The 27,962-nt window shown below is 45.1% G+C and overlaps 1 protein-coding gene across 1 annotated transcript in view; it reads right to left on the reverse strand.

Annotated features, from left to right (window-relative positions):
- CDH11 (cadherin 11) overlaps positions 1 to 20,965 on the reverse strand; it is a 143,332-nt gene extending 122,367 nt beyond the window's left edge. The window contains exon 1 of the mRNA XM_021704156.1: positions 20,835 to 20,965. The gene's annotated coding sequence lies outside the window, so the exon portion shown is untranslated. The remainder of the gene's footprint in view (positions 1 to 20,834) is intronic.
- Positions 20,966 to 27,962: the final 6,997 nt, after the last annotated feature.

The raw sequence follows: 27,962 nt of genomic DNA on the forward strand, positions 1-27,962 counted from the left end.
GTGCTCTCCTTTTGTAACTACTGGGGACTTTTGGTCAGTGAAATTGAGGCATAAATTTTAAATCGTAAGAGGAAATTCAGAATGTGAGTCTGTAAACTGGTTTCCTATGTGATTTTTCCGCGGTAACAAAGCTGTGCTAGAATAATCATCTAACTAGAAATCATCACAAAATGGCAGGTAAGCCACCCGAACCCAGAGGAGGATTTCCAGGAATATTGGTAGAAGAATGGCAACCCTTACGGTTTTCTCCTCCCAACCTGAAAATTCAGCTTGTCTGAATTGGAGAAAAGAAATTTTGTCAAAAGAGATCAAATGGAAAAGAGAGGGTCATGAGATGGGGCAGAGCAACAGCTAGGAGAACCAAACTGGCCAATGTGGTTTCTTCAGAGCATCTGAGAAATGCAATGTGTCCTCGGGTGTTATGACAGTCTTCTTGTTTGCCTAAGTTCCCTGGATGCGAGGGACTGGCAGACAAACATACTAGAGTTGACGTAACTTCGGATGCTCTGTAAAACAACTTTGGTCATCCATTTACATGAGCTATTCAAGTCCTACTCAGCAAAAAAATATCGAGGCAGTAGGCCAGAATGACACTCCTTCTCTGGATATATAATAGTCATGCTGTTGGGCATTTACCAAATTGCCCTCATTCATCTGGGAGCTGTTGGAGAATTGGGGCTCTGTCTTTTCATTTTTACTATCCCCTAGAGCATCTCCTATTGGGCCTGGGCTGTGGTAGGTGCTTATCTAATGTGGATTAGTTGAAAAAAGAAATTATGTAATAGAAAGTGCATCTCACTGGAAGTTAAAGGTGCTGATGCCCTGTTCTTGACTCCACCATCATCATGTCATGTGATTTTAGGGGTAATCCTCCAATCTCTCTAAATATTAGCACCTAAATCTGTTTAAAAATGTAAAATGTAATATCAAATGTAAATGAATCAAATGCCTTTCAAGGTCACTTTCAGAGCTTTGATTCTAAAGGATATATTGAGCAGAATTCCCAACATTACAGAAATGCTTTATTTTTTTTTATTTATTTATTTTTTAAGATTTTATTTATTTATTTGAGAGAGAGAGAATGAGAGAGAGCACATGAGAGGGGTTAGGGTCAGAGGGAGAAGCAGACTCCCTGCCGAGCAGGGAGCCCGATGCGGGACTCAATCCAGGGACTCCAGGATCATGACCTGAGCCGAAGCAGTCGCTTAACCAACTGAGCCACCCAGGCGCCCACAGAAATGCTTTATAACCATCTATTTTCTCATTCACTCATTTATACTTTCAGTAACTTACTCTTTTACTCAACCATCTATGGGTACCATGAATTGTGAGATGGTATCCTGGTTTAGACTTCACGGAATCCACAGCCACTGAGAAACAACACATAGAGAGCTATACCATAATGAACTCCATACTGGAAGATGACACAAATCTCTTCTCTCAAAGAGAGTAAATAGCGCAAATGCAGACATAAACTGACTAAAACACAGTAAAGGTTTAGGGAAGCCAAATACCATTTCATTGATCCATTCATCTGTCCATCTATCCAGTAACAATTTTGAGCATCTATGTGTTAAAGGGGTTTTGTGTTCTGTCCCAACCCCACTGTCAACCACAAGGATGAACACATGGCCCAAGTTGGGTCTTTAAGCATATTCACAGAAGATAGAAAATGGCCTCAGAAATGGGCATGTGGCTCAAGCAAGGCAATCTCAGTCCTTCTTTGGAATTTTCTGATACAGAGCCAGAGAGACAGCTCTTTCCTGCTCCTGCAAACTTCAAGTATAAACATGTTCTGAGCCTGCCAGTGGTCATGGTGTCCTTGTTTATGTCACGTCGGAAAACCTTTCAGTGGCAAGACAGTCTGAGACTAACACTCAAAGAGAAGCAGAGATAAGGAGATGAAGAGGTCACCGTGTGGAAATGTAGGACAGATTTCTCGAGATTGTGAAGCCCTGTATCTAGTCCAGCCAGAAGCTAGACCTCTCATGAACTTCCCATTTACACAGCCCAAAACTTCTCCTATTAAACTCTTCTGAGCTAGATGTCTGTAACCTGTAGCCCCTGCAACCTGCTATGTGCCAAATACTAAAGAAGCCATGAGTGTTGGAGCTAAAGAAGTTCAGAGGGCTCTGACCAAAGGCAGGAAGCAAGGAGGAAAGAGAAGAAGGATGAATCTTAAATGTCACAAGAGAAATGACAAAGGATGAAACCGGGACAAGAGCAAAATCAGAAAAATGGCCATATTGTGAGAGGTGTCAGAAATCAAATCAATAGTAATTGGCCATAGACTAGATGTGAGGTCTCAGAAATGAGGCCCCTTGAGATTTATGTCTGTATTTTCATTTGCCTCTGCTTGGATACCTTGGTGGATAATACTGATATCACTGGAATATGGAATACAGGAAAATGATCACATTTAAAGGTTTGCTAAGTTAAGTTTGGTATGCATTCTGGGGATTCGCCAGTGTTAGGAAGGTAGGTGAAGCTATGAAGTCTGTGAATCATCCCAGTGAACAAGTGTGATAGGAGAAGAGAAGATGTCTGGAATAAAATACTGAAGAAAAAAGCACTAAGAATCTCCAATATTTAACAGAAAAGGCTGAGATGGGTGCCCAACCAAGGTAAATCAGAAAGAGTTTCTCTTTTTCTGAGACAGAGAAGTATCTTAAGAAAAATTAAGAGACTGAATTTGGGGGAGGTTGAAGTGAGAGGACAACGAGAGGGATCTCCCACCACAGTGGCATCTTTTGGGAGACCCAAGATGGGTAGGCAAATTGCTATGTTTAATGCCCCCTGAGAAAACCATCTCCTGTCCTTCCACTTACAGCCTATACCTCTTATCAAGGGATTTCATGTAAATATCTCTTCTTCAGATGGATGTTTAGTCACTTTTTTTTTTCTTGTCACAGGTGAAAATCTGATCACTTTCTCCCCAAAAGCAATCCCTCAGATATGTGTGGGCTATATTCTATCAGGCATCATCTCCAAGCTTCTATCCATTAACCAAAGGAATTATGTTCTAGTAATTTTATCCATTCCAACCATTTACTTATACAAGCTTGTTCTACACATTCACTGATTTCTCAGAACCCCTGAGAGATGCATACTACTCTCCTAATACATTCTCACTAAGAAGGACTTTCCCTGGAATAAAGGTGATGAACGCCCACCAGGAGACATGAGCGTGAACAAGCAGATGCCATGACATAGAGGCCCAGATTCTGCTCTTGGAAGAGCCCTAAACTCACATGTGATGCTGGTCAAGGTCCTTCCCCTCTGTGGGGCTCCCCTTCAATTTTAGGGAATCCAGCTCTCAGTATAGTTGTTAGGATTTCCTGTCATCACTTATGAAAAGTATCAGCCATGATACTAATACCTTGTCCTCCTTTTCTCCCTCCCCCACCTCTCCCTTCTTTCTTTCCTTGTCATTTTTATTCCTCTTTTTTTTTCTTTTTTCCTTCTTCCTTCTTCCCTTCCTGGTCATCACTTTGTAGGCCCCCAATAATGGTAAATATCCTCACAATTGTCTTCCTCATTTGTACCAGCAGTACTCAGCTGGGATGGGCAGAGACGGTGGCTATCATTCTCAAATGTCAGTTACTTCCTAATACATCACAAAGCATTGTCATGTTTTACTGATCACACTTACCACTACTGAAAAATATTTTGTTCACTTGTTTATATTTTATTTTCTGCTCCCTCAAACTAAAATATAAGGTCCACAAGAGTGGAAACTCTCTACCGTGGCCACCCTTATTATCTCCAGCCTAATTAATTTATCAGTGTCTCATGAATATTTGCTTAGTGGATGGATGGATGACACATTTTTAGTGTAACGTATTTTGCTTCAGGGCCACCTATACTCACAGGTATCCCACATCTTAAAGTGAGGTTGCAAGGTCTAAAGCTCATGTCAGTGTTAGCTCACTCATACCTTTGAAAGTCATGATTATCTCTGATTGTAGATAAGAATGACCCTATTTTGGTCATCCCCTTTCTATGGATCCTTCTGTTAGATCCAGCTTTGGGGTGGAGATTCAGGAAAGCTGCAATAAAGCTAAGAAGGTGGCTTCTGCAGCTGTGGTTTAAAAGGTCCTGAGACGGGGGCACCTGGGTGGCTCAGTCAGTCAAGCATCCCACTCTTGGTTTCGGCTCAGCTCATGATCTTGCGGTCCTGGAATCGAGCACTGCTCTGTGCTCAGCTCCGAGTCAGCTGGAGATTCTCTCTCTCTCCCTTTATCCCTCCCTCTCCCCTCTCTCTAAAATAAATAAATAAATCTTTAAAAAAATTGTTGTATAAATTGTCCTTTGAAAAATCATGACTTGCACTATCTATACAGTATCAACTAGGTGCATGTGGCTACTGAGCACTTGAAATGTGCCTAGTCCCAACTGAGATGTGTTACACATATACACACACACAGATTTCAAAGACTTAGTATGAAAAAAGAATAAGAAATAGCACATTAATAATTTTATATTGATTGCCTGTCATAATATTTTGGATATATTGGCTTAAATAAACTGCATCATTAACATTGTCACCTATTTCCTTTTTTACTTTTTTTGACTAGACTATTGGAAAATTAAAAATTGCATATATGGCTCACATTTGAGACTTGTGTCACATGTCTCAAGGACAACATTTGCTTGGAGAGCTATCCTCCTAGAATTTCAATTATAAACATGTAAAAGCTTAAAAACAAAGGATTTGTTGGAGAAAATTGAGTTCTTAACATCTTCACAGTTACACAAATATGATTCATCCTGGGAAAGAGACCACTATTTATGTCAATTTCTTTAAAAGGAAAGCATGAAACCTTCACAAGTGATTGAAAGCTAGCTCTCATCTAATCCAGGGGAGGCTTGGGGCACCTGGGGACTCAGTCCATTGAGCACCTAACTCCTGATTTTGGCTCAGGTCATGGTCTCGAGGTTGTGGGATTGAGCCCCAATCGGGTTCTGATCAGCTTGTCTCTCTCCCTCTGCTCCCCTCCCTTCCCCCTGCTCATGTACCCTCTATCTTTCTAAAATAAATAAAATCTTTTAAAAAGAGGGGGGGAGGTTTTACAATAGCTTAGTAAACTTGAGTGGAAGGAACGGAGCAGAGAAAATGGGTTTGGAGCCATTGAACTTGGATACAAAGTCCACATTGTCACTGCTGGCTATATAACCCGAGTAAGATGTGCAAGCTCACTGCACCTTCGCTTCCTCTCGGCAGAGAAGAAGTAACAATACACGTCTAACTCACAGGGTTGTCGCTGGCATTTATCAAGTACTCCCTTGGCTTTGCACATGTCCTTGTCATACCAATGGTGCAGATAAGGAAACTGAAGCAGAAAGAACTCATATATGCCTGGCCACACTGCTCAAAACTGGTGGTGGTGGAATCCGAAAGCTTTTAGTCTGAACCCCTTCAGCTTTTGAGCTTTTAATCACTCAGATCAGGTTTCACTGCTGTCATGAGACCTGAGTGAGACAATGAATTTTTTCAAAGGGATTTTTTTAAAAGATTTATTTATTTATTTGAGAGAGAGCAAGCGAGCAAGTTGGGGGAGGGGCAGAAGGAGAGGGATAATCTCAAGCAAACTCCCCACTGAGCGTGGAGCAGGACTTGAGGCTCCATCCCAAGACCCTGAGATCATGACCTGAGCTGAAATCAAGAGTCGGCTGCTTAACCGACTAAGCCACACAGGAGCCCCAAAGCCATGGGAAACATCCATGTCTATTGTTGAAAGGCACAACAGAGCACTGACAGGATATAGTATTCAAGTCATTCTGTGCCCCATCAGCTCAAAAGAAAGACCCAAAGAGATGAAGAGGAACCTAAGTGGACTCTGAAAACTCTGATAGATTGGTAGTATCCTGGAGCCTGTAAGAATTGTTGAGTGTTCTGGGGAAATAGATTCCAAAGTTCACCTATGAAATATGAAGTCAACAGGATAGATAACTAAAAAGCTTAAAATCAGTTCCTACATGCTCAGTATAAGGAATCACTTGTATCTCTTCTTCCCAGTTCTTCCTCACACTCTGTTGGATTTCTGGGTCCACTTATGTGGACCTAGCATCAAGTCACAATATCTTTTATTTAAGGTAGAGCATACATTTCACAGAGACTGAACTATTTACATAAAGCATTTTGTTTTGGTTTTGTTTCTGTAAGGAGCCCAGCAGGGCACTGGGAATGAGACAGAGGCAGAGCCAAGTAATAGTGAAAGATTAGGGAATATTCCTAACTCACTGAACCACTGCCAGGAATGGCCCCTAGGAGTTCCCCAAGGGGTGTAACTGGATCCAGCCTGCCCAATGACCTCCATCTACAGATCCCCACAACACAAGGTCACTTCACGGAGTAACAGTCACATCTCAGTAACTATCCAACCCAGCACCTCTGTAATAGGCTTGATTATTTCTGACAAACTCATTTCTTGTCCAATTTGATATGAAAATTAAAGCTGTATTAGCACAATGTGTGCCACGTGAAAAGCATCCTCAATGCCCTACTGTAGCAAACGCAACTGAGCCTTGAAAAGAGGTTCAACAATACAGGTAAAGTTACTGTTTCCAAAATAGCTCTGTTTTGCATCCAAATCAGCCCTGCCTGGGAAGGCAGGCTCAGTGGGCCAAGCTGATACAATCAATGTAACTTTCTCAGAAGGAAACCATCTTCAGAGAAAATGTTAATCAAATCGTTTCCCATGCAAATGTAAAAATAGGGGAAACAATACTGGAGATGGTATCGATATTTTCAACATTAAGCAAAGACAGGCAATCCTTGAAGAGTGATGCTATTTCCATGAATTTAATCAATTCACATTCTTACCCACAAAGCTTTTCTTACTTGCCTTTGTTTTTACAACTATTAATTTAAATGAGCCAGGGGACAGGTTTTGGAGGCTCTTGGCCAGAACTGAGAACTAAGTCCTAAGTTCCCAACAGCCTATCATCAATTTGGTTTCTATTGTCCAAATAAAAATCTGAACCACAGGAGCTGGGTTAAGAGAATAATACATGTATTCTCTGGGTCAAGCTGGGTACCCAGAGCTTTTTTTTTTTTTTTGACTTTTAAAATAGAACTCAGCTGTTCTTTCCAGATCCCTCCTGCGGGAAGGCGATTTTCCATTCTAACCCTCTTCTTCTACCAAAGAGGAAACTTGAGTCCAGGCAAAGGAAGCAAGTTTCCATCTCTTGTCTCACAGTGAGTTGGTTAACAAAGAAGGAACGGGTAAAAAGGATAGATCAAGGGGATATAGAAATGAAAATGTTCCAAGAATATTAGATCAGATAAAGAAATGCCAAGCACAGAGGCCTTGAGGCCTTTGTCTCTCTGAACAAGACTTTGTCATGTTGGTGTTTGCATCTTCAACCATCCGGTGTCATCTTCAAATCATCCTGGGTAGGGAGAAAGCCAAGAACCCATCAATCCTAGAAACATTAGAAGAGCCACGGGAAATGCTTTCTAGATCTTTCAGTCCTGAGTTCAAATCCTTTGCAACAATTTATCTGTGTGATCCCTTGGGGCTCCTGTTTATGACGTTGGGAAGATGGGATGAGGTAATGCCTGGAAGGTCAAGTCCAGGGCACTCCATATGCACCTCACCAAATATCCATCCCCACTCCTCATTGACGATCAGTAGCAAGTCTCATGAACCCCTCAAAACCTCTTACCTCTGTGTACCTACAACAGAGCATTGGAGAACATGGAATCTCTGTTCAAATTCCTGCTTGTCCACTTATTAACCACACAACACTGGGGAAAGTTGCTTAAGTACCCCGAGTCTTGGTTTCTATGTTTTATAAATGGGGATAATTATAGCTTCTACCTCCCTGAGGTTGTAATGAGGTTGGACTGAGATGATTTATGGGAAGCACTGTGCACAGTGTGTGCATATAGTAAGTGCTCAGTGCACATCAGCTATTGTGAGAATGCTGCTACCCTAGTCCCTGCTTCATCATCTCTGCTGTAATCCCCTTCCTGCTGGCTTCCCTGTTTAGGGTCTCTATTCTTTCTATCAGTAATCCTCAATGCTGTTCCAGAAATCATTTAATAGTGCATTCCACACCTCACACCCCTACTCCAAACCCTTCAAAGTTTCCCTAGGGCCTAGGGATTGAAGCCCAAAGCCCTGAATTTGGCATTCAATGTACTCCACAGAGTCCTAAACTTATTATCCTGCAGGCATACTCTGTCCACTATCACTTGCTGTCATGCTCTGCTCAGGCAAACCCAGTCTGTGCCTTCCCCTCCTGGTGTTTCTGTTTGCGTGGCTTTCTCTAGAATGCTGAGATGTGACAGTCGAAAAGCACGGTGCCAAGGGATTTGTGGAAGATTTGAGTGCCAGACCATTTTAGAACTGTAAAGGACCGCAAAGGCCACTTTAAAGATGAGGAGACTGAGGTTAATTGGCTTGCCCAAGGCCACACAGCTATTTATCAGCAATGTCAGGGCGGTACTAGGCTAGTCCTCCTTGAGGGAGGGAATCACCTGGCAGCCTATTAGGGAAAACTCCTCAGCAATTGGCGGCAAACTTGCTGACAGGTGATCATTTCATGAGAAATGAGATGTTATGCAGCCAATAAGAAAAGGACACAAGGCATGATTCTCTAAGTGAAAACTGGTTGCTTCTCTGTCTTGTAATGCTGGGCACAACAGCAATGGGGTTGATGGGGAGAGGGCAACTGAAATAATTCCATAGGACCCATGCCTCACTTCAAAGACACATCCTCTCCGGCTGCATTAGTCTCCTGACTAATGCTCCCAAATGCACTGCTGAGATTTGCTGAAGTTGAAGATTCTTTGCGATGTTTGCAGTAGGAGCGGCGATGAATAAAACACAAGAATCCCCAATGCATTATTTCAAAGGCAAGTGTGCCCAGCTTTAACTGCTACATTGCAATTTTTACTCTAGGATAATAATACTTATAGTGACACTTCATTTATATACTGCTCCTTAGGTTCCCAAGAATAATAGAACAATGGAAACTATATCTTATAGTACAGCCGTGTCTATATGTGAAGTATATAGGGGAGTAAGCCAGTTCAAGAGCAATCTCCTGTCACCATTGGGATACTTTAGGTCAAAGTGTTGTGAATTGGAACTGTTGCCAGAAATAACCTGATTTTTCAGCTTGAGTTTGGATTTTAAATACAGTTTTGCTGTTATTGTCAATGAAATATTTTATAAAATCTTTAAATATGTTTTTAAATATTTAAAACCTTTAAGTATGCATGCTTTAATAGATAATAGAAAGTTGATACCTACTAACACAGCTGCCCACCCAGCTCCACCTGTTTAGTTAGTCATCTGTGGTTTGTGGTCTGGATTTGTGTCCATGGTGACCAGTCAGGGAGTATCACACAGAAATTGAAATGCATGGCTCCAAGAGTCCCAGGCAACTTGGTAATAACAGAGTCAGGTGTGGGCAAGGGGCTTCATCAGCCACAAAATCAAAGCCGTTCTATGTTCAACTACCTGGCCCATTAGACAGTTCTGAAATTCTGAGCTTGCCCCGAAGTCTTCCCTCTCTGGAAGGGTAATGCTGATTTCTTTCTTTTTTTGTTTTTTTAAGATTTTATTTATTTATTTGAGAGAGAGAGACAGAGATAGCGAGAGAGAACAGAAGCTGGGAGGACAGGGAGAAGCAGCTCCCTGCTGAGCAGGGAGCCTGACGACATGGGGCTTGATCCCAGCACCCTGGGATTATGACCTGAGCTGAAAGCAGACGCTTAACAACTGAGCCACCCAGGTGCCACCTAATTTGGATTCTTGTCCCTAAATCTGGCCTTAGCTTCCTCTGGATAATATTTTTGGGAATTTTGCATTGGCTCCTTGGCCAGCATCCATGGCCACTTGCCCACACAACCTGCCCTGTCCCTTCCAACAGATCATTTGCCATCCACATGACTAGCTATTATGCTGTCTGCCATAGCTTCCCATGGAAATCCCACCTCATCTTACTAAGCTATATCAGTAGGCTTCAGCCTAGGTCTTGACATTTTGCCTACTTCTTGCCCAAATTAAACTATTCAATGTTTAATAAAGGCTCCCTCTGTTCTACCCTCACACCCTAGCATCTAATTATCAACATTCTCTTCAGCATTCAAAAGGAGCTCAAAAGCCAGATACCCCACTCAGTGTTGCAGTAGATAAGATTTCTCACAGTAGTCTTGCAAAAATATGCAGGGAAAGGAAGTCTTTTGGGTTTCTTAGTTCAGAGCAACAGAAACAGACCTAGGGTAGCACAGTTCTGCCAGGAAGGCTAGAGAAGCAGGCTCAGAAACTGGAGAGGGATGTCAGGAGTCTGGGACACTCAGAGCCATGGAACAGGTGGGTGAGGGCACCGCAGCTGTCTCTGCTGGACATGGGCACTCACAGCTTTACTCTACTACCCCGGTGGCCCCAGAAATCAGATGCTGGTACAACCACAGCCACAATGGCCAGAATGAGTGCTTCATGGCCAGTGGTTATGCTTATGTGTATGTTCATGTCTGCATATACATAAGATACTGAATCCAAATCTAAAGCACACTGGGAAGTTGGTGCTGAGTCCGTGTTCTAGTTTCCAGGAGGGCTAGGGAAGCAACTCTCCGGCCCTTCAAGCTTCTTGGAGTAGAGAGAGGGTTCTTCTCTCTACTGAGAAACTTATTGTGAGCTATTCTCCAAACACAGGAGGGGGTCACACTGCTATGCAGCCAAACAAACAAACAAGCAAACAAGATGACAAATATGCAATCCCAGGAATGACTAACATGTAGAATAGTGTATTCCAAACTGTTGAATTACTGGAAAGGAAGTGTCTTGTTTAATAAGATTCTGCCCCTGCTCCTTTTCTGGTTATTTTTATTGCTATTGTTGTTTTGTTTTTACCAAGCAAGGTTGGTAACTAAGTAAAGCAACTCACAGCATGAGGCTATGAGGGATGACAGAGATTCTGGACAAGAGACTAAAGATTTAAACTTAAAAATGTTTTGGGAGACTGGATCCGTGGACTGAACCTAACAATATGAAATAGAACGGAGACAATAGTAACAGCAATCCCATTCTGTGCACTGGTTTAAGCATGTTTATATATTAATAGTGTTTAATATCAGCGCCACCCTATAAGGTACATATTACTAACCCAGCTTATGTATGGGGAAGGGGAGAAATGGTTAAAGTGATTTGCACAGCTAAGAAGTGACAAGGCCAAAATTTGCAGCAGGGAAGTCTGACTCCAGAGCCTGTGGTAACAACCACTAAAGGTGCCTGTCATGTCTTATGTGCACAGGGACAGGTGGGGAAATGTGACTTAACAGCAACACATAAGGAAAAACAAATAAACAAATAAACTGTGGAGCATAAGTCCTCTGAGTGATGTGACTGGCAATAAAAGCTAATGTAATGTAGCCTCAGGCTGCAATAAAAGAAGTGTGTGGAAAGGAGGGGATAGTCTAGTGTTTAGCTGCCTAGATTTTTTTTTTTAAGATTTTATTTATTTATTTGAGAGAGAGAGAATGAGAGAGAGAAAGCACATGAGAGAGGGGAGGGTCAGAGGGAGAAGCAGACTCCCCGCCGAGCAGGGAGCCCGATGTGGGACTCGATCCCGGGACTCCAGGATCATGACCTGAGCCGAAGGCAGTGGCTTAACCAACTGAGCCACCCAGGCGCCCCTAGCTGCCTAGATTTTTGTCTTCAGTCCTTCCCTCTGTGGAGGGCTGGAGCAAAAATGAATGAGGTGTGCACTCTGGAGATGTTAAGCCTGGGGAGAAGGCATCCTGGAAGACAATAAATACTGAGTAACAAATGTGGAAGAAGAACTACATCTGTTCTGCATGGCACCAAAGCCTTGTATCAAAGAATGTGACCTCTGGAGAGACAGTTTGGCTCCACCTAAGGAAGTATTTCTGGTAAGGAAAGTTCTCAATGCCGAGATGATTTGCATCAGGGGAAATGCACCCCATATCACTAATGATGCCCGCCATCATCAGTACATGGTAGGCACAAATGCCTTCCTTCCCCAGACCATCCTTGATCACTGCACTGATTGTGACTCATCAGTCCTGTGGCCTCATTTATTTGTACTTCCTTTGCTGCACTAACTGTTTGCAACCTTGAGTTTTTACAGACAGACATAGTATGTTCTGCACCATTGATATAACAGCTCCCTGAGGGAAGGCCTTATGATTTGACTATTTCTGTGTGCCCAGTCCAGAGCCTTTCATTAAAGCAGGTGACAAAGAAATGGGTTTGAAATCAAGTTCAAACCAAACCCTGCCAGCGAGCCCTGTGAAAGCTTGCAAGAGGTGGCAAGGTGAGATGCCACTCTACTCTGTTATCTAGGCAAACATGGAATGGAGATATTAATGATAGTGACTATAAGGTAACAGACCTGAAGGCCAAGGTCAAATGGTACAGTTTTCAAAATATTATCAAATGACATTGGATTGGCTGACTATGACTTCCAAATAGAGATTCACAGAAAGCCCCATATATAGCTGTCACAACTTAACTGCCTAATGATGTAACAGGTTATATCTTTGTGTGCATAGAAAGATAGATAGATAGATAATGGAGCTAGTGATAGGTTTAAATAAAAATCAGAACACCAGTAAATCTAGTCTAAAAAAACAAAAACAAAAAACAAATTTGCTTATAGACACTGGTAAGAGACTGAGTTAAGAGCAAGATTGCCCAGTTCTTGCTTTATCTGCCCTAAATGAGCATGTGATCTCAGGCAAGTCGTGGCTCCTCTCTGGGTCTCTGGACCCTCATCTCTAACTGAAGGTTGACTGGAATAGCTGATAATTCCATTAATGACTTCACACATCTGATTCCTCCTTGATAAAGTGGAATGTCCATTCCTTACTCAGGAAGTAGCAGGTCCAAGCTCTCTGTCACCTACTTTAATGAAAGGCTCTGGGCTTGCATTTTTTAATTACCGGTTGTGGAATGTGGGGAATTCTGTTGGTTTTTTTCAGGTTTTTTGTTTTTCTTTGTAAGAGCCTAGCATTAATCTTTACCAGTTCATAGAGTTACTATGGGTAAGTCTCATATAGAATGTTCTTAGCCCAGTGCCTGAAACTAGCTAAATGCTCAATAAATGCTAGATTTTAACTATTATCTGATACTGATTTTCAAAGATTTGCAGGACTGTCAGGAGGAGGAAAAAGTGATGGAGAGCAGGGACAAAGAATAACTATTGGGAGAAAGTTACAAAAGAGGGGTATTTTAGGTCCTCGTATGATGGGGAATTTTAATGAACAGAGTTAATGGGTCATGGCTAGTGTGATGGGTTCCCTGAGAGGTAGTTAGCAGGCTGTCATCAGGACATGTAAGAAGCTGCAGGATTAGTGGCAAACAGAAAACATGTGGAAAGAATAGTCAGACCAGAAGATCTCAGAAGCTTCTTTTATAGATAAGGTTTGGGATCTTATAGGGGCACGGGGTCTGAGCAGTCAGCTCAGTTCTCGGTCCAGCTATTTTTCTCTAGAAATCTAGGGAGGCCCCAGCTTGCACACACAGTAGAAAGCTTCTGGGCATGTGGATTCAGGACATACTGGGAAATCCGGCTTTCCTTCCTCAAGCCCCAGGGGTTTAGACAAGGGTCCAGAATCCTCCCAAGAGTCAGTTTCCCCATTTGTACAACGGAGATGCTCATACCCTCCCCACAAGGTGAGGGCATAGAATAAATGAGGTGTCAGGTACAGCACCTTGCACATGGTAGGATATGAACACGTTGGCTCTTCTTCCTTCCTTTTTACAGGCAAACACAGGGAGATATTTCCTTTCCTTGCAAGGGGCACTCAGGAGGGACTTTGGGCCTGAGGTAGAAACACATGACACAAGAAAGCTGCAGAAGGGCCACAGCAGGACAACCCGGAAGGTCCAGGAGCCTTGGAAAGCACAGGCTGACTGTGCCCTTGAGTGTGAAAACAGTTGGAAAACCATTAAGGGCTGGGGCGGGGGGGTGCGGGTGAGGTGGTAAGGGCTGCTCCTATTATTTTCAATGCTGTACCAAATCACTGTGCCTTTGCCTGGACCTGAGGAAGACCAGAAGCAGGGCACGAGCTTATTCAGCTGTGGTCTCTTCATCAGTCAAAATGGTCACTGCTCAACCCCCTTAAATTCCCAAACTACATTTACCTGAAAAACAAAGAGGAATATGCTTGAAATGGAGATGATTTATCATGGGGCTAATTATCATTTAAGCTAGTCTGGAATAGTAATGAGCCCCTTTTAAATGAAAGCAAACCTTGTGATGAATATCTCAACATCACATGCTTAGCAAACTTTCCCAGTAAGATATTACTTCAGGGCAACTTAACCACAGCAAACTGTATGTAAAATGAACAGAGAGAAAATGCAAAGGTAGGAGAAGGAGGCAGGCACTTTTCAAAAGCCGTAATTATATCTCAAATCTCAACTGCCTCTTGAATATTTTAAATGGAAGAGGGATGGATCACTTAAACTTATGAAATAATTCAGAAAAAGGGAGGCACTAATAAACAATTCATCCCTAATTGGGAGAGGCCTCAATCTAAAGTAGAACGTTCAGTGCAGGATTTTGGCCTAGTAATTATAAGGAAGAACTGCCACCTGCCACTATTATTCTATAAAACCGAATCCCAGGTCTGAGAGGACAAAAGGACTGAGTGTTTAGTGAGTGCTTATCATGAATCAGGCACTGCACTCCATTCTCATTTTATCGTCACAAAAATTCTAGGACATGAGTATTATTACGGTTTCTATTTTAACAGATGAGGCATCTGAGTCTTAGAGATGTTATGTTGCTTAATCTCAGTCACATACCCTCTAAGCATTGGGGCTGGAGCTGAGAAGGATCAAAGTACTAGGCAGGGCTGGAATTAGGGTGAGTCAGGTGAGGCACTGTCCTTGGACACAAAATATAAGGGTTTGCCAAAAAACTCAGTAATCAAGATGAATAATATTGTAATGCGATATTTTAAAAATCATGTTGAATGGAGAAAGTCCATGATGAACAAAATATCAAAATGTTAAACAAAGACAGGGATCTTATTCTGCCCTTGCACACCTTGGCCTCACGCTCTTCATCCTAATTTCTTGCTGTTTGAATAACAGGTCCAAGCCTCAGCCTCGGGGATGATGGAAGTAGCCTGACATTTAGGATGTGATCACAGGTAACGCCTTCCCAGAGATCCGTGGTGGGGGTGGTTTGCACTGTATGATATCTGAACGTCTATCCCTGCCTGCATCCACGCTGGTTCTTACTGAGGATAAACACCACTGGTGGCGGGGATGCTACTCCAAATTCTGTTTGCACTCACTGATGGAGCCTAATGATGGCTGAAAAGAGATCTCATGTGTCTTAAACTAAAACCAGGGAGCAGCCTCCACCACTCCTGTTGCTGTTAGGTAATCATCAGTGTGGAAGGCACTGCACCGAAAGCCAGTATCTTCCAGAAATTCCTACAAATTCTTAATTAGTGAACTCATGCGAGTGCAGAGGACCACGTCATGCGGATTTCTGGCAAAGAAGGGAATTCGTGGAGGAAGTGAATGAAGGTTTTTCCTCACCGGCAAAAAACCAGAAAAATTCAAGAAAAATTCACAGTATCCTGTGAGACGTTCTCAGTGCCAGAAAGCAATAGAATAAGACCCTGGCCACTGTTTACTGTGGACTATAAACCTGTTTATGCCAGCTTTCTGCATTCAGGACCTCACATGAGTCTCAAGGAGTGGAGAGAAAGGGAGGGGGACACCAGTATTTGGCCCACCGTGAGCAACAGCACCATTAGTCTCTCTCACACTTTTTTTTTTCCTTCCCTTACCTCTTTCCTCCTTTCTCTCTCATCCGCCTATCTCACTTACTATCCTGGGGTACCAGATTCTCTGCCTGAGCTGAAACTTAAACCGGACAGACCATGAGAACAATGATTTATCTCAATAAGAATTCTGGAACTCTGCAACAGTCTGATAACTAATTAAACCAAATAACAAAATTTTGCCTCCAGTTCTAACAAACATGCATTATTCACAAGCACTTAAAATTTAAAAGCACTTTCTTTTTTTCAGTTAAATAAACTGTCCGGTGGTGAGTGAGCATTGGTTTACAAAACACTTTGTCTTATTTTCCACTGAGTTACTTAATACTCCTTCCCATAATCCATTTGCATTGATTCCTTCTTCATCAACGGCCTTTGCATTCCAACACACTCAGAGCTGCAAGGAACTGCACTGCTGACTCACCAGGGAGGCAATTGTATTCAGTTAAAAAAATACAAACAGGAATCCACTTAAGACAGTACTTATTTTTTTTAATAGAGCTTTCCTCTTAATTATAATATAGCATTAGTGTTTTTTTACATTATTCTTCTGAACTTTCATAATGACACTATCAAACAGTAACAAATATAAATTTATGCAGCCCGAAATAAGCAATTTAATCATAAGCAGTAATTTCCATATCACTGAAGGAAAAAAAAAGTCAAATGATTAAACTCCAGTACATGAGGACCAATCTTGAATTAAATTTTACTCTCTGCTAAATTTAGGGTTTTTTACAGCAATATCAAGAATGGTTTAAAGGTAATAGTAAAACATTTACAGTTATATTAAAACTCCATGCCCCAAAGTGTTTACCAAAGATCAACTGCTATTCTTTTTTTTGAAAATTAGAAATGTCTTGCAGACCTCTTCAAAACCTCCTGAAAGAATAGGCAATGGTACCACAGCAATCTCACTAATATTTATTTCTCTTCTTTATTCATTCGCTTCCCCTCGGAGTCTCAAATGATGCTCTTTCTGGCAGGAAAAAAAAAAAGGCCAGAAATTCTCCCAGATCACAGCCTCACTGAGCGCTGACCTGGTGTATCATGCAGCCCAGCCCCCACGCATCTCCTGCTCAGACAATCTCAAGTTACAAAAGATTTTCCAACTTTCTAGTAAACTCCAAGATGGGAAGAAGAGGCTGAAGGTAACGGATCCACCGACTAGAAAGATGTTAATCCTGACAAACTGCTCAGGCGGGAGCCTGAACCATAGCTAGATTGAATTCGGTCTCTCCTGAGAGGGCCAGACAAGGCTGGTGCTAACAAAACCGCTTTTCATGGTGCCCTCAAAAGCAGATGGGCCCCATGCAGAAAGCTGGAGAAGGGCGCCATTGCCCTCTAGTGGCCAGAAGTGCAATCTTCCGCGAAGGAGCCCATTTCCAGAGATGCACAAGGCTTTCAATGTCAGGGTAAAATTATAGCAGAAAGATGTCTAATTATCCTCCTCGAGTGTTTTCTTTAGTCTTTCCTGCCCATAGAAGAGGCTGTGGATGGCTATCACAGTAATCCTGATGGAATCCTCATGGATTCTTAGTACTTCTGGTGTGCCAGAATTTGTCCAACTTTCTCTAGCTTTACGTTTGTTTTTTTTTTAACATACCTGTTGATGTCTCTCCCCTAGCCCACATAGACCAAAGATCTTTACATATTTTAGGGGCAATAACATTGGATTGGAAAGGTTGACAACCCAAATGCTTGGGAGATCTAGAATGGGGGCTCCTGACAAACTAGGTAACTTTTCCTGAAACAATGACCAATTTCATAAGGCAGGGGGGAACATCCCAACCACATTTCAATCCCTTAAATTGAAATATGAATTTACACAGTGCTCAGATTTTCTAGGAAAAACACTGAGGAATTCACAGTCATTCTGCAAACTTGACAGTTTAAGAGAAAATGTTTGTTACCTACTTTCAAACTCCATAGACCAGTGTTTTATCATTATTAATGATTAGGTATGCCTATGATCAAAATGAAAAAAAAATATTGAAAATAAACAAACAAAATGGTTATGCTTCTTGAACATTTGCCTATATAAATGTATTGAAAATGGAGGAAAACTAAAATCAGACCTGCAGATCTCCTTTGGATGGTTCTGAAGATAGATCTGAATATCACAGATCAAAGTTTATGTGAACTGTCAACTTCATAAGTCACAGACATTCATGGGCAAGGTTCTGAGACACACTATGCTCATGGGAGTTTAGCTCTGGCATTGTAAATCAAGCCTTGAGGTCAAAGTCATGGTGTTTCCCATAGAGGGTCCCCAAAACCAGAATCTTTACAAGGCAGCCATGTAATTCTATTCAAGGAGGAAGAAAAACCATGAATTATGAAGACAAGTGCATTAAAGGAGCATGAAATTGATCTGTATTCCCCCAAATCATGGCATGGCTCTCCAACCCTACCCCCTCTCCTCTCACAAATAAACAAACAAACATATACATCCACTGCCACCCCTGCAAAGAGGAAAGAAGAGTTCTGGGACATAAAAAAATAGAGCCTTGACTTTTTTTTTTTTAATTCTCAAATTAACAAAAGATTGCATCTTAATTGAAAATAGAATTTAGGTTTCTAGTAATTTTACTGTCTGGTGTTCTGATAAGAATGCTGAACATAATGGAAGTTCTGAAGTGCTATCAAGATGGTCCAATGCTTCAATTAGAACTATTTTAAGAGCCTATTTTTTTCTAGTAAGCAATAAACCCAGTTTGAGTAAATCTACATGTTTGGGCCTCAACAGATGATCCAATCTCCGTCCTCTTCATTCTCCCTCCCCATCCCCCACTCCAGGGATGTGGGTGTGTGTGTGTGTTGGGGGGGTTATTCCTTTTTTTTCAAACAGTGTAATAAAATGGCCATCTTATGCTGAAATTACAACAAAAATGATAGTAATAGTTGGTATTAACAATAAAGCCTGGCTGCAACACATTTTTAATGCATTAATTTGCAATGTTTCAAAACTAAGATGTAAAGATAATTCTCACCCAAGCAAAGTTTCCTGGCTTCTCAGATGCCCTTCCCTGGTCTATACTTGAAAACTACTTACATCTCTTTGTACTAGGCAGGATTTCAGTTTTGCACGGAGGTTCGAATTCCAGGGCCCACTTGCCAACTCTAAAACTTGGAATCAGAGCTCAGGAGTAAAGAAATCTAGTGACCAGGAGCTTCAGGATCCTTCTGGTATTGACCACAACTCTGTCCCTTTGTTTTGCAACTTTTATTCCTTTGTTCTGTGAGAAGAAGACCAGGCTCCCTGCAGCTAGGGTTGGGCTGGGACTACTTCTGTGTTCTGGTGTCTGCATCTCACGTATATAGGAAAAATAATTCCTGGATTAATGAAATGAAGGTCAGCCCCTTCTCTTCAACTCTCCCATGGTGTTAAGCTCTAGCGCTCGGAGCCCAGCCTGGCAAATGTGCTGATGCGATGCTGGTTGATCCTCGCTCCTGAGAATGCTTCTACATTCCCATTCCCCGGAAAGCCAGACACCACGCAAAACCATCGATGTCTGCTGCAAGCCCAAGTGATAAAGAATTGATCCATCCTCTTGCCAGATTAATTATCGTTGTCTTCCCTCTGATTAAACCGAAAACTTACTCCCTGCCTCATATTAACCTGATAGGAAAGATCCAAAGAGGAAAACAAGGAAAGATTTCAGAACCACCCGAACGAGATTTCTTTAGGGGGAAACGGGAGGGAAGACTTTAGACAGATCTATACCCCCTACAGCAGGGTTTCAGGAACAACCCTCCATCTCCATCCCTTAGGGACAATCCGTCGTCATGCAGGGATGGCATTATTAAATAATTAAAAGATGCAATTTCTTAATAGCAGTGCGATGGCCCATGAAATTCTTGCTCCATTATCAGCAAAAGCAACAGGGCTTTTTCTAGCACCTAGAAAACCTTTCACTCGGGAGAGGGAGGCGTGTGGAGCACCCCCACCCCCCACACACACCCTCCCGCCCCCGCGAAAGCAGGGCCTTGGCGAGAAAGGGATAAGGAAGTGCGACCGGGCGGGACTCCCCGACCCCACTTTCTCTGGGGACTCTTTTCTTCACAGAGCGAAGCGGGCCCTCCTTACAGCTCTGTCCGGCTTGAGGGGGGAAAGGGTGCTCTCCTCGCCGCCCTTCCCATCCTGCCGGCTCGCGTTCCGGGGCAAAGCTAGGGGAGGAGGGCCGTGCGTGCGGGGAGCGGGAGAGGCTTGGCGCGCTCTGGGAGGAGGCGCAGGCTTAGGGCACGGCTTGGTTCGCAAAGTTAACGTTGACCCTGGCAGGCTTCGCAAGCCCCAGGCAAGCCGAGCCTGAGTCTGAGCCGCTCGCAGACCTCCCCTTGGGCTGGCGGGAGGTAACAGGCGGCCCCCGGAGCTCCCGAGCAGACTCCGGCTGGAGGTCTGGAGCGCGCACCGCAGTCGGCCGCCCCTCAGCCGCAGTCAGCGGACCCAAAGACCGGCTATTAAAGTGCGGGGCCACAGCCGACCCGACCCGGGTTCCTTCCGCTTTCCGGGGCTTCCCCGGAGGTCCCGCAAGGAGGGCTAAGCCCCGGGAGCATTCGGCGGGGACCTGGAGGAAGGGGTAGGAACCCTGCAGAGCGCGGTCACGTCGCCGCTTTCGGAAAGAGGTGCAGCGCCGGCGGGCGGGCCGGCCCCGCGCCGGGGGCGACTTTCCCCCGAGACCCGACCGCGGGCAGTCGACGCGTCCGGGGCGCAGCTCTGCAGCCTCTACCCCAGCCCGGCGCAAAGCCCCTCTCCCGCGGCCTCCGCGCAGACCCCAGAGGAGGCCCGAGAGGGGGAGAGGTTGGAGCGCACATCTGGCGCCTCTGCTCTCCGCGCCGCCCGCGCCCACAGCTGGCTCCCGTCTCCCTTTTTGATTTTTAAACAAATCTTCTCTTACCTCCGCCCTCCCCCCCGTTTCTGCGTTGCATTAGTGAAACCTTCTCCAGTCAGACCTCCTTCCCCCACCCCTAGACATGCTCATCCAGAGACCCCCCCCCCCAAGAAGCCCCCTCCAGTCGAGAGGAAGGGACTGGCGGCGAGCCTCACCTGGGGCCCTGGAGCGTGGGCGCGAGCTACGGGCCGTCGGTCCCTGGCACAAGACGAGCGCAGCGGTGTCAGCCCCGACCCCAGTCCGGGTCCCATTCACAAGTCGGCGGCGGCTGCGAGCGGCCCCCGCGGCATCTGCTCGCGACGCTCCCCTCGGCTGGCGGCGGCCGCGGAATGAGCCGCCGAGCGCGCTAGTGGCAGGAATGAGAAACCGGGGGGAGGTGGCGGGCGGGGTGGGGGGGCTGGAGGAGGAGGGAGGCCGCTGCTGGGAGGGAAAGGAAAGGGCGGGGGGCGGAGAGAAGCCGAGGACGCGAGACACGGCGAGCTGGGCCTGGCGGAGGCTGCGGGGGCCGACTGTGTCCGCACCCCTCCCCCTGGGTGCCCCACAGATGCCGACCCCTGGATTCGTGGCCTGCCCCCGGCCGCTGCACTCCGGCTCCCTTGGGGCTCAGACAGAGTCTGGAGCGACTGAAGTTGGGCTCCAGGGACGCACAGCCAATCAGGGAGGGCGGCGGAGGGAAACCGGGGAGGGGTTGGGAGCCCCTTTTTCCTCCTTCGCCCAAATCCGCTCCAGCTGGCCAGGCTGGGCCCTTGCCCGGGAGGCCTGGATGGTGGGTTGGAGGAAAGCATCGTCCAAGCGGGGGAGGCAATCGGGAATTGTCTTTCCTCACTCTACCACCCCACCTTCCGAAGATCCGTCCACGTCGGCGGCTTCTGCCCTGTGCCCTCCCCCATTTCCCGCAAACTCTGCTTGGGCACGGGTAGGGAAACCTGGGGAGGGAGACTTCGGACTTGGGAAGAGCCAAGTCTCTCTGTTCTCTCTCCGTCCCCCCACCCCCGCCTTGCTTCGTGTGCGGAGGGGGGCTCAGGGAACGTTTCGCCAGAGCGGGCCTCGCGCCCGCCACCCACCTCCGAGGGTGCCTGGGCCCCCGTCTCAGGCGGGTACCGGTGGCCCCCGCCTCAGGCAGCCTCACTTGTTGCCCCAGGGCCCCCTCGCCGCACACCCACTACCGCTCTGCGGGAAGTGCGGCTCTGCGGGGGAGAGGGCCCGAGGGTGCAGGGCCCGCATCCTCCCTCAGTCCTCTCTTTTATCCCTCGGGGAAGACCCGCTAGAGGGAGGGAGCCCCGGGCCGCTTGCTGCCCTCGCGGAGCCGCGGCAAGAAAAGGCAGCCGAGGTCGGGGCCTCGGAATCACGCCGGCGACTAGGCGGGGCGTTTGTAGTACCCGAAGCGGTGTGGGGATCCACACACTCCGCGGGCCTGGTGGTGGAGGGGAACGACTATGACCTGGTGGGGATCCCTGTCTGGAACAAGTTTCCAGGGTGGGGGGTGGCGGAAAAAGAAGAGGCGGAAGGACGATGAAGAAGCAAAGGGAAAACGGGGGAAAGGAATCCCGAGGAGGGACGGGGGTCAGGATGGGAAACTGGGGGAGAGGTGACGGGCCCGCGTAGGAGAAGGGTAAGCAGGGAGCGGAGGGGGCGCGGAGGGAGAGCGGGGCGACGGGGCGGAGAGGAGCCGAGGAGTTAACGGAAAACGAGGACGAGTAAGAAAAAGAAAGACTCGGACGGCCCACGAAAGGGGAAGGTAGCGGAACGCCGCGCGAGGCGAAAGGGCGGCCGAAGCCCGCCCAGCGTAGGAATAGGCAGTCTAAAGGCCACGGCCACACCGAGGGCTGCGAGCGCGCGAGGCTCGGTGGGTTTGATTGGCGCGCGGCAGCGTGCGCGGGGGCAGCGGGCCGGGCGGGCTCTCCCGGCACGCCGCCCCTCCCCCTCGGCGCTCCCGCCGTCCTCGCGGCCTCCGGGATCCCCCCGCCCCACCAGCGCGCGTCCCGCGCCTTCCGTGGGGCGGTGGCCTTCAGATTGCGCATTCCTCGGCTGGGGGAGGGGGCGCTAGGTTTACGCTGCCCGGTTCCTTTGCTCCACTGCTCCCCCCCGACCCCCACGTCCCAGAGGCCTCAAGGTGACAGGCCTCTGGACCCTGGACGCCGCGCTCCCCCGCCTCACTCACCCCAGGTGCGAGCGACTGGCGAGGCCAAGGAGGCCCAGCGCTTCTCCGGAGCGCGCGGGTGAGTCGGACGCGGTACCAGTCTCTGCCGCCTCCTCAGGTTGGGCCCTGACCCTAGCCCCTCCATACTCTAGCTTCTTCTCAACCCCTTTGGTGCTGTCTTTTCATCTGCCACTCCCGTGTGCCCTAAGCCCTAAAACTTTCAGTGTGTCCTAGGCCGCCGCCGCCAAGTGCCCCTCACACTGGCGGGGCGTAGCGGCGGTGATGGGGTGCTCACACTGCGCCCCCTCGCCCGGGAATGAAGTTACACCGGAGAGAAGTTATACTCTCCTTCAGAGATACCTGGATTTTGCGCTTTTTCCGCTACTATTGTCAGGATTGTGTCATCCTTTCCGCGTGGGCATAAAAGGGACCCTGAAGCCATCGTCAGTCTAATTACACATACACAAAGATGTCCAGCATCTGTGATGGTGAGGGCATCTCTTGATCCATGAGAAAAATTTCAATTAATTCCGTTTTGGAGGCATGTCCACAGACAGAGCCTGGGCACATGTGATCTGATATTAGTTGGAATTAGCCCTCCACTTTCTGTTCAGAATACATCAAATGAGAGCAGTTGGGTTTTTTTTGTTTGGTTGGTTGGCTGGTTGGTTGGTTGTTATTTGTTTCTTGGGACTTTTTTTTAGACCATCCCACTCATGAAAGATAGTATCAGCTGATTTTAAAGATAAGTTAAGAATTGTTTGGTAGATTTCCACTGACATCGCATATCTGAATCAGATGAAACCTAGTGTCTAACAGTGGTCAATAGCCCTTTGCCCAACCCAGCAATTCTGTGCCTCTGATTCTACTCAAGAGAGTGGAAAACATACCCACACAAAGCCGTGTATCTGAAAGTTCATAGCAGCATTATCCCTAACAGCCAGAATTTGGAAATAAACCATATATCCATCAACTGCCAAATAAACAAATGTGGTATATCCACAAAATGGAGTAGTATTCAGCATTAAAAAGAAAAGAAATACTGATGCATGTTACATTATGAATGAATCTTAAAAACATGCTAAAAGCCAGATACAAAACCACATATTGTATGATGCTTTTATATAAATGTCCAGAAAATGCAAATTTATAGAGACAGAAAGCATATCAGTGGTTGTCCTGGCTCAGCGTATAAATAGGAATTGACTACAGATGGGCATGAGGGAACTTTGTTTGGTGTTGAAAATGTTCTAAAATCAGATGGTGGTGGTAGTTGCACAAATTTACACATTTAGCTAAAATTCATTGAATTGTTACTTTAAAAAAGGCCACCCCCCCCATCCCCCAAAAAACTTTTTACACCTTTATTCCCTATGAGGAATCTGTGAGAGTCTGTGACCTGCATTTGAGCCCTAACTTGGCTAGGGGTGAGGGGGGATTTTGCAAGGCAGTTTTAGAGAAAAAAAAAAATTTTTTTTTTTAAGAGTTTTAGTTCTTATAGAAAGATAACCATACGTCTACTCAGTAAGTTCTATTTTGGCGCCTGCTTTGGAGAGTCTTGTAAGTGTTAAAGCAAGTTAATTTCCCCCTTTCACTCTTCTAAGTGATTAATTCCTGGGAACTAGAGTTAGGTATTCCAGTTCGTGACATTTTAAACACACCTACACATAGACACAGTACAAAGTGCACATTTCAGAGGGGATTTTTTTTTTTTATGACTATGTTAGGATCTGTCTTAGAAATCCATATCAAGCACTTGGGTGGAGTATTGTGTGATTACAGTTTAGATTAAAAAAGGAAAAGAGAGAGAGAAGAAAGAACCCACTGACAGCTTAAATTAAAAGATTCAGTTCATCCAGGCAGCCAGAAGTTTGGGTGTTTATCTTAACTTGCCTCACCTTTCCTTCACCTTGTTCTTCAAGGGAGAAAACCAGGGTTCACGTTGCTCTGGAGCCGGGATTAAACAACCCCTTATGCTTCCTGCCTCTTCCAGTCCAGACAGAGATGAGGCCCAAATGGCCCTTTTCTTGTCTTTGTCCTTGTCAGCATGAGGCTAATAATTTCCTGTTGGTGCCTTCATCAAAGGTACCAGGCTATCCTCCCTTTGATGAGCCTCTCCTCAGACTCTGAAGATAGCCAGGCCCTGCTGAGTCAGTTCCTTGTTTCCACTTAGAAGCTCCAGGCTCCCCCAGGTCTTCTCAAAGCTTCCTGCTCCAGAGGTATCCTTTGGTATAAGGTGTAAAAAGTGAGGCAAGATCCAAGCAGGAAGATGGTTTTATCACATTGCAGTGGGTTTCAATCGTGCCTTCTCTAGGCAGAGGGAAACCATTGAGAAAGATGGAACAGGAATGCCATTTGTGAACCAGTATTTCAGATAAAGGTTGCCACAGCTGGGTCTGCAGAGCAAAGTAGAAAAACCACAGCCCTTTGATCTGTGTCTGATTCCTGGTTCTGCCTCTTATTAGCTGTATGACTTGACAAAGACTTTATCTCCATGAGATTCAGTTTCCAATTCTATAAAATGGAGATTATTATCTGTGCCTAGATTGTTGCAGGGATTAAATGTGCCTACATATCTAAAGCCATCAAAACTGTGCTTAGAGCAGAGGCTCAATAAATGAAAGCTATTAATTACTATTACTAATTATGAGGTCTAGTTATTATCATACCTTAAATGCCCTGAGCAAGAAAGGAGTCATGTTACAATTATGAATTATAATAATTGTGGAGATTAATCTTATTTTAAATGGTGTTAGTAATAAAACTTCTGGCCAAGAATTTTATGGCAGTTCAAAGTTTACTAACACTGTAAGACCCATTTGAGGTCGTATTAGAATTAGATGTGTCTACTATGGGGACAGGTGGCCTGTCCTAGATTTGCCACAGATTCCCTGAGTCGCCCTGAATAACTCATTCCCTTTCTCTGAGCCTAGCTGTAAATGAGAGCTCACCCAAGATAAGTTCAGGGAGGGATCCTTCCAAAGCTGACATTCTGGGGTTTTTAAGTCCTACTCTTAATTAGAGTGAGAGCATCTCTTAGATGCAGTTCCCCTTTCCACCACTAGGAGTAGTCAGCCAGTCATCTCAGGCAACCCCCTTCTCTAAAACAGACCCTTTTCAACTCTGACCAGTAGCATTTCTTTGTTTTCCTCCCTCACCTAAACTGTAAGTTCCCCAAGGGCAGGGATGATATCCTTCTGATTTATGCCTGTATCCTCAGCACCTGGTGTATTAAATATAGAAGTCCAATAAATATGTTTGATTAAATGATGTTTATTAATAAATATTTTTATTAAATTAAGACAGTAATTCAAATATCTCCATAGGTTATGAATGACTCCAGCATCCAGTGGCTTAAAATAACAATTATTTGCTCTCCTCCGTGGGTTGGCTGGGGTTGCCTGGTCCAGACTGAGCTAGGCCAGGGTAACTGCTCAGCTCCCTGTATTTCCCATCCTCCTCCTGGGACCAGTTTGGACATATTCTCACGGCAATGGCAGTTACACAAGATGTCATGCAGAAATATGCATGGCCTCTTGGGGTGCAGGCTTAGGACTGGAAACTGTCCCTTCTACCTCACACTTTTGTTGGCCAAAGCATACTACATAGCCAGATCAAAAGGTAAGGGGTGGAAAAATATAATCTGCTTTTTCAGTGAGAGGAACTTCAGAGTTGTATGGCAAGGGGTGTAGATACAGGGAAGGATGAAGAGTTGAGGCCGTTAACACAATCTCCCACAGGCACGGCTTTCCAGCCTGCTTCCATGCTGGGTCATCTTGGGTTGTCAGATCCCATGGGTTATATCCTATAATCAGGAATACAGTATTCTAGAACATTAGAGGAGACAGGATTAGAAGACAGTTTCAGCCTCATACCAAACCTCATAACTATGTCCTTTAACTTTGAGGCTCAAGTTGTAAAGGAAGAAACAAGCAGAAATAGTAATGTAATAATAATAATCACTGGCTTATAGATAAAACTAGAAATTATTAAAACATTCCATCAAAGTGTGTATTATTATTCCTGTTTTGCAGATGAGAGAATTGAGACAACAGGAAAATTATATGCACTGCCTAATATAATACAGCAGGTAAGTATTGGAGCTGGGATTCCAACCTATGTGTGTTTGACTCACAAGTTATCCCAGTGGAGAAGCTCATGGAACAGATTCTAGTTTTGATATGAATGGGAAGTGTGGGGGGAAAAGGGAGAATTTTCTCTATGCCCAGGGCAGAGGACATCCATCAGATCCCTAGGCACATTGCCTGAAACACAATACGTACAAAATAAATATTTATAAAATGGTGAAAGGAAGGAAGGGAGGGAAGGGCAATAGAGGCAGAGGAGGTAAGAGCAGAATTAGGAGGATACAAGAAAAAAGATATAAGCGTGTTAATTTATTTGGAAAACCATCCCTCCCATGGTGGGCAGAAATCTGGGGATTCTGAGTCTTCTATTCCTTGCCTACTGGTACTGAGAACAGTTGCCTCATGCTTACCTCCATCCGTAGGCCAGAAGGTCCATCATGAGGTGATTTCTGAGTACCTTGCTGATCTTCCCACCTCTCCCTGGATCACTCAAGCCACATTTTACTTTCTGCTATTGTTCAAACATAAACATACTCCAGATTCAGGACCTTTGCATTTGCTGTTCCTTCTGCCTGAAGCACCATGCCCCAAGTCTTTCTCCTGGCTTGCTCCCTCATTTTGCCTGTTTAACCAGGACTTCCCTGGCTCTTCCATCAGCAGAAGCACCCACCTAACCGTCCAGTCCCCTGCAGTCCATCCCTTTCCCGAGACTGCTCTGTTCTTATTTGTAACATATATATCTACTTGAGATTGTATTGTGTATTTTTATTTATCTGTGTTTATCATCACCTTGCCCCATTAGGGTACAAGCTTCAGGAGGGCAAAGGATATCGTCTCTCTTGTTCATTCCTGAATCTTCAGCATCTAATACAGTGCCAGGCATATGGTAAGCACTCAGTAAATATTTGTAGAATGAATACATGAATAGCAAATGCATGAAAAATGCTAACTGAATGAATGAATCCCAAAACCAAGAGCAGATGGATCATCTGCTTGAATCTAAACATGGTACAAGTGTCCCTTGTTTACAAAGTGAATTTAATGATGCCAATTAT

This window comes from Neomonachus schauinslandi, chromosome 16 (genome assembly GCF_002201575.2).
Source record: "Neomonachus schauinslandi chromosome 16, ASM220157v2, whole genome shotgun sequence".
Lineage (NCBI taxonomy): Eukaryota > Metazoa > Chordata > Mammalia > Carnivora > Phocidae > Neomonachus > Neomonachus schauinslandi.